This window comes from Dipodomys ordii, unplaced genomic scaffold (genome assembly GCF_000151885.1).
Source record: "Dipodomys ordii isolate 6190 unplaced genomic scaffold, Dord_2.0 Scaffold10, whole genome shotgun sequence".
In the NCBI taxonomy this organism is placed as follows: domain Eukaryota; kingdom Metazoa; phylum Chordata; class Mammalia; order Rodentia; family Heteromyidae; genus Dipodomys; species Dipodomys ordii.
Window position 1 is genome coordinate 7329631 of NW_012267226.1, and position 8311 is coordinate 7337941.

Sequence of the window (8311 nt, forward strand, 5' to 3'; positions counted from 1 at the left end):
TAAGAGTCTCACGGACTTTCCTGCCCAGGCTGGCTTTGAACCATGATCCTCAGATCTCAGCCTCCTGAGTAGCTAGGATTACAGGCTTGAGCCACTGGCACCTAGCCCCTCACTTTTCTTAATTTGTAGATATACATTGGCTTCTTGACTCCATCTTCCCCCTCTTCTCTTCATTTGTTCATCCCTTCCCCCTTGACCCTATCTATCCCTTTTTAGTAACAGCTTCCTAGTGTTTTATTTCGCTGAACTTTGACTTTGCCTTTCTAAGGAATTACATTATTGTTTCAGTTAATATACGTGTGTATATACTTGCGTACCACCCAGCATGTTTACTTGGAAGTTTATAACCTACATCTAGTGTCCATGTGTAAGAAAAACATTACATTCTTTGTCTCTCTGGACCTGACATCACTTAACATAATTTTTCCCAGGTCTTTCCATTTCCTTACAAATGGTACAATAACATTTTTTCTAATGGATGCGTAAAATTCCATTGTGTGTGTGTGTGTGTGTGTGTGTGTGTGTGTGTGTGTCTATTACATCACATTTTCTTGATCCATTCTGTCCATTGAGGGGCATATGCAGAAAACTGAAACTTGATCCTTATGTTTTATGCATTTTAAAGTTTGATACTAGATGGGGTTTTTGGAATTACAGCCATAAACTATTATGGCTTGCCCATTTTGCTTCTTTTTAATGGCATTAGTCTCTTCAGGAAAACACTACAGATCACACAACAATTTAAAAGCAACTGATGATGAGACTGAGAGCTTTCCTGCATCAGTGAGCTGGGGAGTGCATGTGATAATTCAAATTTTTGTTTTAGAACTTCTTTTGATTAAAAATACTTAGTTTAGTATTTGAATGTTAGGTTAGTCAAAATCTTATACAATAAATGTGAGTAAGGCAGGCTGACTGTGCTAGCAAATTATAAAAAAGATGCCTCATCCTGAACTCAATAAAAATAATAACACACAGAGGATACGCTTTGTAAATCCTTAACAATTTTTATAGTTGATAATTATAGCTATATAAACATGTTGGATAAGTATGAGAAAATAATCTACCTGTATATTTTCATGTACACACAACTGAAGTTTGTATTTGTTTCTGAGAAGAAATATATATAGCTTTCAAAATATACTATTTTTAAATAAATGCCCCAAATAAAAGGAAAAATTATTTAAAAAATTAAGGTATCAAGTTCTTGAGTGATCTGAGTTTCAGACCTTGTATATTTATGTGTGTATCTTTCCTTCTCAGTGTAGCCCAATGGTTAGTTAGTTGATGCACAGGTATAAAGGGCTGTGACATTTTCACAGTTCTGGAAGCCAGAAGTCTAAAAGCATGTTGTGGGCAGGTTACACTCCCTTTAGAAGCTCCAGGAAAGGTCAGGAAGTCCGTCCTGGGCTTTTTGCTTCTGATGGCGATTGACATTCTGTGTTTGTGGCTGCACCCTCCTTATTACCATTCTGTTCATTTTAATATCACCGTTTCATCTTCTTTGTTTGAACTCTCTCTGCCTCTGTCTTTGAAGGGTCTTTGGGATGCCATTTAAAGAACACATTGGTGATCTAGAGTTATCTTCTCAAGATCCTTAATCATATCTGCAAAACTCCTTCTTCCAAATTACCATTCATACATTCTGGGGATTAGGACATGACACATCTTTGGAAGTTGTATCAGTTTACTACACATGGCAGAGGGACTTCACAAATGTGAATAAATAGAGGAATGTGAGATGGAGAGATTATCATGTACCATCTGTGTGAATGTAAGAATCACAAGGGATTCTTACAGGAGACAGGAGAATCAGAGTGGGTAGCTGTTATAACTACAGAAGCAAGAAGCTGGAGTGATAGGAGGAAGAGCATAAGCCACGTAATGTCATAGCCTCTAGAAACTGAAAGGCAAGGCAAGGAAAGTCCCCTCTCCTCTAAAAAAGAGCGAGACTTGCTGACATCTTACTTTTAATTCATTGATACAGATTTTGGACTTCTGACCTATGAGAACTATGTGATATTAAATACATGTTTTGATTCATTAAGTTTGAGGTGATTTGTTGCAATAGCACTTGAAGACAAAGTCAAAAAGCAGAAGTTAATACATATAGAAAGCATTGAGTGCCAGGATATGTTCTATGTAAGATATGTATATGTGTGTGTATGAACTCCTTTATTAGAATAATCTTATGAGAAAACAATTTTTATTACTACACTAAGGCACTAAAACCCTAACTTTGACCCTTATCATGCCCTAGTAGCACTATGATTAAGAAGAACAGTAAAATTAGGGTGCGGAGGACTTGTGGTGGTGGCTACTTGTGCATGGAAGAACTGTAGTATATGCCGTATCCTGAAGTGGTAGAAGGAGGCTGCTCAGTAGCTAGGGACAGTTACAAGACAATGAGCCAGGAGTGTCTTAAGTGTCTTGGGTCAACATTGTGCAGTTTTGTTCATTCACTTATTTTGGGGTTGCCAGACTAAGCCCTGGCTTGGTTTAGTAAATGAAGTTTTATTGGAAAACAGCCATGTCCATGATTACTATTGCCTAGTTGCTTTTTTTCTCCAGAGGCAGAGCTGAGCAGTTGTTCTAAAGAACATGGTCCATAAAGCCTAAAATAGTACCTGGTCCTTTGCAGATGTTTACTGACCCAACTTAGTACTTCCCTTATAGGAAGTCAAGCATTAGTAAATACAAAAGTTATGCTACTTTCAAATTATATGTTAACCAATTAGAAACAGACTTGCCTCTTCAAACAAATGGGGTAGAAAAGCTGTGTGTATATATGAAGCCCAAGACAGTAGTCTACATCTGGAGAGTAGGGTGAAGGCAGAAAACTGAGATGCTTCTTGACGTCATCTTAACCCCTGAATCTCTGCTCTTGCAATGAGGCTAGCCCTTAGATATTTTCTGATATATAAACCAATACATTTATGTTTAACCCAGTTGTTTCAGTATGATTTTTTTTCTTAAAAAGACCCTTTGTATTACAACAGTTTTATATTTCATATATCCGGTTTCCCCAATGCTAACATCTTACATTAATAACAGTCGGACATTTGTCATTTATAATGAACAGATATTGATATGTTATTAAATAATTTGCCTATTTTTGAAATTCTTTATGTCTTCATAGTATTCTTTTTCTGTTCTGTGAGGTTCCAACCAGGTACCATTTAATCACCCATGTCCTATGCTCCTCTTAGTTGTGACAGTTTCTCTGACTTTTCTTGGTTTCAGTGACCTTGACAATTTTAACTAGTCCTGATTTCTTGATTGGTTATTTAATTTTAGACTGTGTCTCTTACTTTGTGTTAGCAGATATTTTTTCAGCATGGTTTGCCCCTTGATGAGTACAAAGCTAAAATAGCCCAATCAGGAGAAAACAGTGACTAAAAGTTCAAATATTATTTGTACTACTGGGGCTGACTACTGAAGCAGTGTCTTCCATGACAAAAGAAGCAAGGAGCTTTTATTGGGAAAACTTAGTGCATAGTCATACTAGAGGAATGATCTGTGTAGAGGTAGGCACATTTCTGAGCATTCTCAGATCAAGATCATATTTCTATGTTTAAATATGGTGTAGAGGATGCCTCCTGGGTGGAGATTCTAGCATTGTAATGATGCTAAAATGAGAGTATAATGAGCAAAGTTTACTCGAACTCTCCCACAGGAGTGAATCAGAATGACTCAGTGATTTTGGTTGGTTCCTTGTGGCTTTCTCTGGTGAGATTTACCAGGAACAGTAGAACAACTGGAAGTGTTAAAACTCATTAAAACTGCAGCATTTTTGTCCTAAAAAAGTACCTGCCTAGCAACTAATAGAATGGAGCTATGTTTTTAGGGAGAGACTTAAAATTCTCTTAAAAATTTCTTCTTGAGATTCAAACATATAACAAGATAAAATACATGTAATTATTTAAATATTTTCATACCTTTTTATTAAAAAATCATATTGAGTGAGGTAAGTCAGGTCCAGAGAGACAAATGACACATGTTTTATATGAGGAGGTTACACATAAAATATAAACATAATTTAAAACATATACATGGCCATATGGATATTTACATGGTCAAACTGAGTAATATCAAACTGAATGAAGGAGTGAGATTCCATGGTGTAACTTCTGAACAATTATCTAGCAGTTCAACAAGATGAATGTTAGGAAGCTGAACATGTGTTAATGGAGAGGGGTAAAAACTGAAAGAGGGGCTGAGGAGTGAAAAGAGTGGTGGACAAATATGGCCATAATATTCAATGTACATATGAGAAAACTGACACAAGGAAACTTGGGGAGACGGGTGGGATAGGATAGATGGGGTGAGAGAGAGAATAGTGGAGAAGTTGAACCTGATCAAGATGCGCTATACACATAAATTGACCTGTTCGGATAAAGCCCCTTTGTACAATTGTTTGAAGGAAACATTTATTTTTTTCTGTTGGTCATGGGGCTTGAACTCTGGGCCTGTGCACTTTCCCTGAGCTCTTCAGCTCAAGGCAAGCACTCTCCTACTTGAGCCACACTGCCACTTCTGGTTTTCTAGTGGTTTATTGGAGATAAGAGTCTCATGGACTTTTCTGCCCAGGCTGGCTTTGAACCGTGATCCTTGGATCTCAGCCTCCTAAGTAGCTAGGATTACAGGTGTGAGCCACCAGCGCCCAGCTGGAAACAATTTTTAAAAAGCTGTTTCAGTATCATTTACATGATCACTAATCATACTTTTTAATTTATCTGAAAATAATTTATACTTCTCTACTAACATTTCTCATTCATACTTACATGAATCTACCACATTTGATAAATGGTATCACTACCACACTGCACAGAATAGTACAACCAGAACATTCTAGATGGAACTTAAAGAATATTGACCTTACTCAACTAAAACACACTTCAAAATATCACATATAATGTATCTAAATATTTGTGATACATTGACAAAGAAAGCTTCAATTGGAGGACAAAATTTTGCTCACCTTATTTGGGCTATGATAGTGTCTCAAATGATGTTTCCTTTTGGCCTTCTTTAATTGTCCACAAAACATATAAGTAAATTTTTATTTTTTATTATCAAATATTTCACAATATTATGTTCCAAACAAAATGTAACATAATAGTTAAAGGTTCTGTCTGTTTTTGTATGTCTTAGATATTTCAGTCAGTTGGTAACTCGGCTATTTAAAATTTAAATGATGTCAGTTGAGATATAGAGTGATCAAAAGATGTCTCCAAACTATACTTAACATGTGGCTATGCTCATGAAACTCAGGCTTTACTGAAAGTGGACAAAATCACTGCTTCTACAGTTAAACCAGAAAAATACCTCAGGAGGTGTACCTACATAAATGATATGATTTTCTACCAATAGTATCTAATTTTTTTGCAAAAACAGTAAGTGCCTTTTATTACCACATACTAATGTTCAAAGGGTTTCATACAGATTATAATATATTTTGATCTCAGCCACCCTCCCTTTATTCTTATCCTCTTCACACTTCCAACTTGTATTATCTAAATTTTAAGCATCCATTTGTCAGCACTACATGTCAAAGCCAGCGGCCAACATACAATAGTGTAACGAAATTCTCTGCCAGTAACTACTGGAGAAAAGTGACTGTGACAGAAGTATAAGATGTCACCTGCAGCATCTCATGGCACATTGTTGGACATATTGAAAACAGTACACCCTATCTCAATTGCACTGAAGTGTAAATATTGATGATAAATCTGAAAAAGGTCCCTTTGAATTAAGTCTTTACAGTATAATAACATTTTTAGTAGTATAACATTTTCATGTTATATAAACTATTGAAAAGCAGATTTTTATATACATGCACACATATCATATTTTCTTGAACTATTAGTTGTAGGGTATCTGAGATGAGTACTTCTTCCATATTCAATTGTTCAGTTCTGAAATAGTGATAGTATGCTTTACTTTGAATATTTTTTTGAATTACTGATATTGCAGAAAATAAAAACATTCTTTTGGGGCTTAGTTTTTGTGCTTTTGTTCTTTAAATATGTGATCACTAAACAGAAAAAACTGAGGAACTTCTTTAGGTACACATTCTAGGATCTAAAATACAGAGATTTAGGAAATCTATGTGTGGATAAGGAATTTTTATTTTAAGCTACTCAGATGATTCAGATGCTTATATGTCCAGTCAAGCTTAGTAAAGGAAGATAACGTGCTTTTTCAGGGTTCTTGTAGTTTCTTAGAAATTCTTGAGTTGAAGATGTGGAAGGCTCTGAGTTGAATCTAGAATGAATAACTTCTATTGTATTATATGCCCCAGGAGTTTTTGTTTTTGGGAGACAGAGTCATGATTTGTAGCCACACATAGCCTTTGAACCCTAGTAAAAATAAAAGCAGAAATAAGCTTTGGCATACCTATAATTCCAGCTACTTGGGAGCAGAGAATTAAAATTCAAAGATTTTAGGCTAACCTAGGCAAAAAATCCTGGGCATGGGTGGCAGGTACCTTCTATGCTATCTATGCAGAAAGCATAAATAGGAGGATTTCAGTCCAGGATGGTCCAGGTATAAATTCAAGACTCTTTTAGACAAATAAAGCAAAAAGAGCTTATAGAGGTGTTTCTTAAATGGGTAGAATTCTTGCTTAGTAAATGCAGAGACTTGGGTTCAAATCTCAGTACCACAAAGACTAAATCCTCACAGAAGGTATCAATGATAGTTGGTTGAGTAAAAGACTTGCATGAATTGTTGAGCCTGCTGTACGACAGAGACAAGGACAAATTGTACAAAGATGAGCAAGTGCTGTTCCAAAGCATAAACATATGTGTGTGTGTGTGTGGTTGTGTGCACAAGTAAGTCCTGCAATATTTTGCATCCAGATTATGATAGAAAGTTGTTGAAGTGTTTTAGTTGAATAAGGTCAATATGCTTGAAGTTCCATCTAGAATGTTCTGGTTGTACTATTCTGTGCAGTGTGGTAGTGATACCATTTATCAAATGTGGTAGATTCATGTAAGTATGAATGAGAAATGTTAGTAGAGAAGTATAAATTATTTTCAGATAAATTAAAAAGTATGATTAGTGATCATGTAAATGATACTGAAACAGCTTTTTAAAAATTGTTTCCAGCTGGGCGCTGGTGGCTCACACCTATAATCCTAGCTACTTAGGAGGCTGAGATCCGAAGATCTGAGGATGGGAAGGGAATGGGAAGGGGAAACAAAGGAGGAGGCAGCAATGCTTGATAAGAAATGTACTCATTACCTTGCCCATGTAATTGTAACCCCTCTGTATGGTATTTTCACAATTAAGTAAAAAAGAAAAAAGAAAGTTGTCTTGGGGTTGGTTGAAGGGGGTTGAGATTATTGAAAGGAGTGACATATTGTATTCATTTACTGCTTTGTTAAATGACACTTCCCTTGTACAACTACTTAAAGATAATAAAAGGAAAAAAAACTTTTCTTAAACAATATAGTAGATAGCAAAATAATTAGATAAATGTTTAGTTTCATTAACATTATGCTTCTATTTTCCAACCTCATATGAACTAAATCACATTACAGAAAAGCAGTATAGAAGAGACCATTTTTAGACTGTTCTTTATAATGGTGACTATTTTGAGAAATGGTTTGGTTGGTCAGGAATTAATCTGTAGAGTCAAATCCCAGTTCCACCTCTGTGTCCTTGGACAGATATATCTTTTTATGACTGTTTCTCTTGAATATTGGAAAATATGTAAAAATATTTGAAAGAAGTTATTTTTGAAAGCATTATAGGAAAGCAGAAAGGAGAACATTTTTGTCTGGGGAATCATTTGAAGGTTTCTCAATGAAAGAGACATTTTAAGTGTTCCTCCAGTGGTAATAGGTGAGGTAAATGACATTTGTAAATTGTGTGACCTAGGGCAAGCCTCAGTTTTCTCAGATGACATGTAGGGACAGTGTTGTTTTTCTTACCACAGCACCAAGGTCTTGTGGGTATCAGAATGAAAATGAAGTTGTACATTAAAACTGGCCATATAGTGTGAGACCAAGGAGAAAAATGTGTTGGTAGAGTTTTGGTTTCTAGCTGACTTTAGCTGATTCAAGACTTTTAACTATGAAGTAATCGAATCTATGAAATCACAGTAATAATTGTTTAAAATTATTGGGTCTTCTGACAGAAGTGTTTCTCTTCAGTTTTTTCAGCAGTAAGAAGTTACTGATCAAGTTTTTCTTTACTGTCAAAGACAATTGCATGAGATGCTCAGGCAAAAACCTTCCTTCCTTCCTTCCTTCCTTCCTTCCTTCCTTCCTTCCTTCCTTCCTTCCTTCCTTCCTTCCTTCCT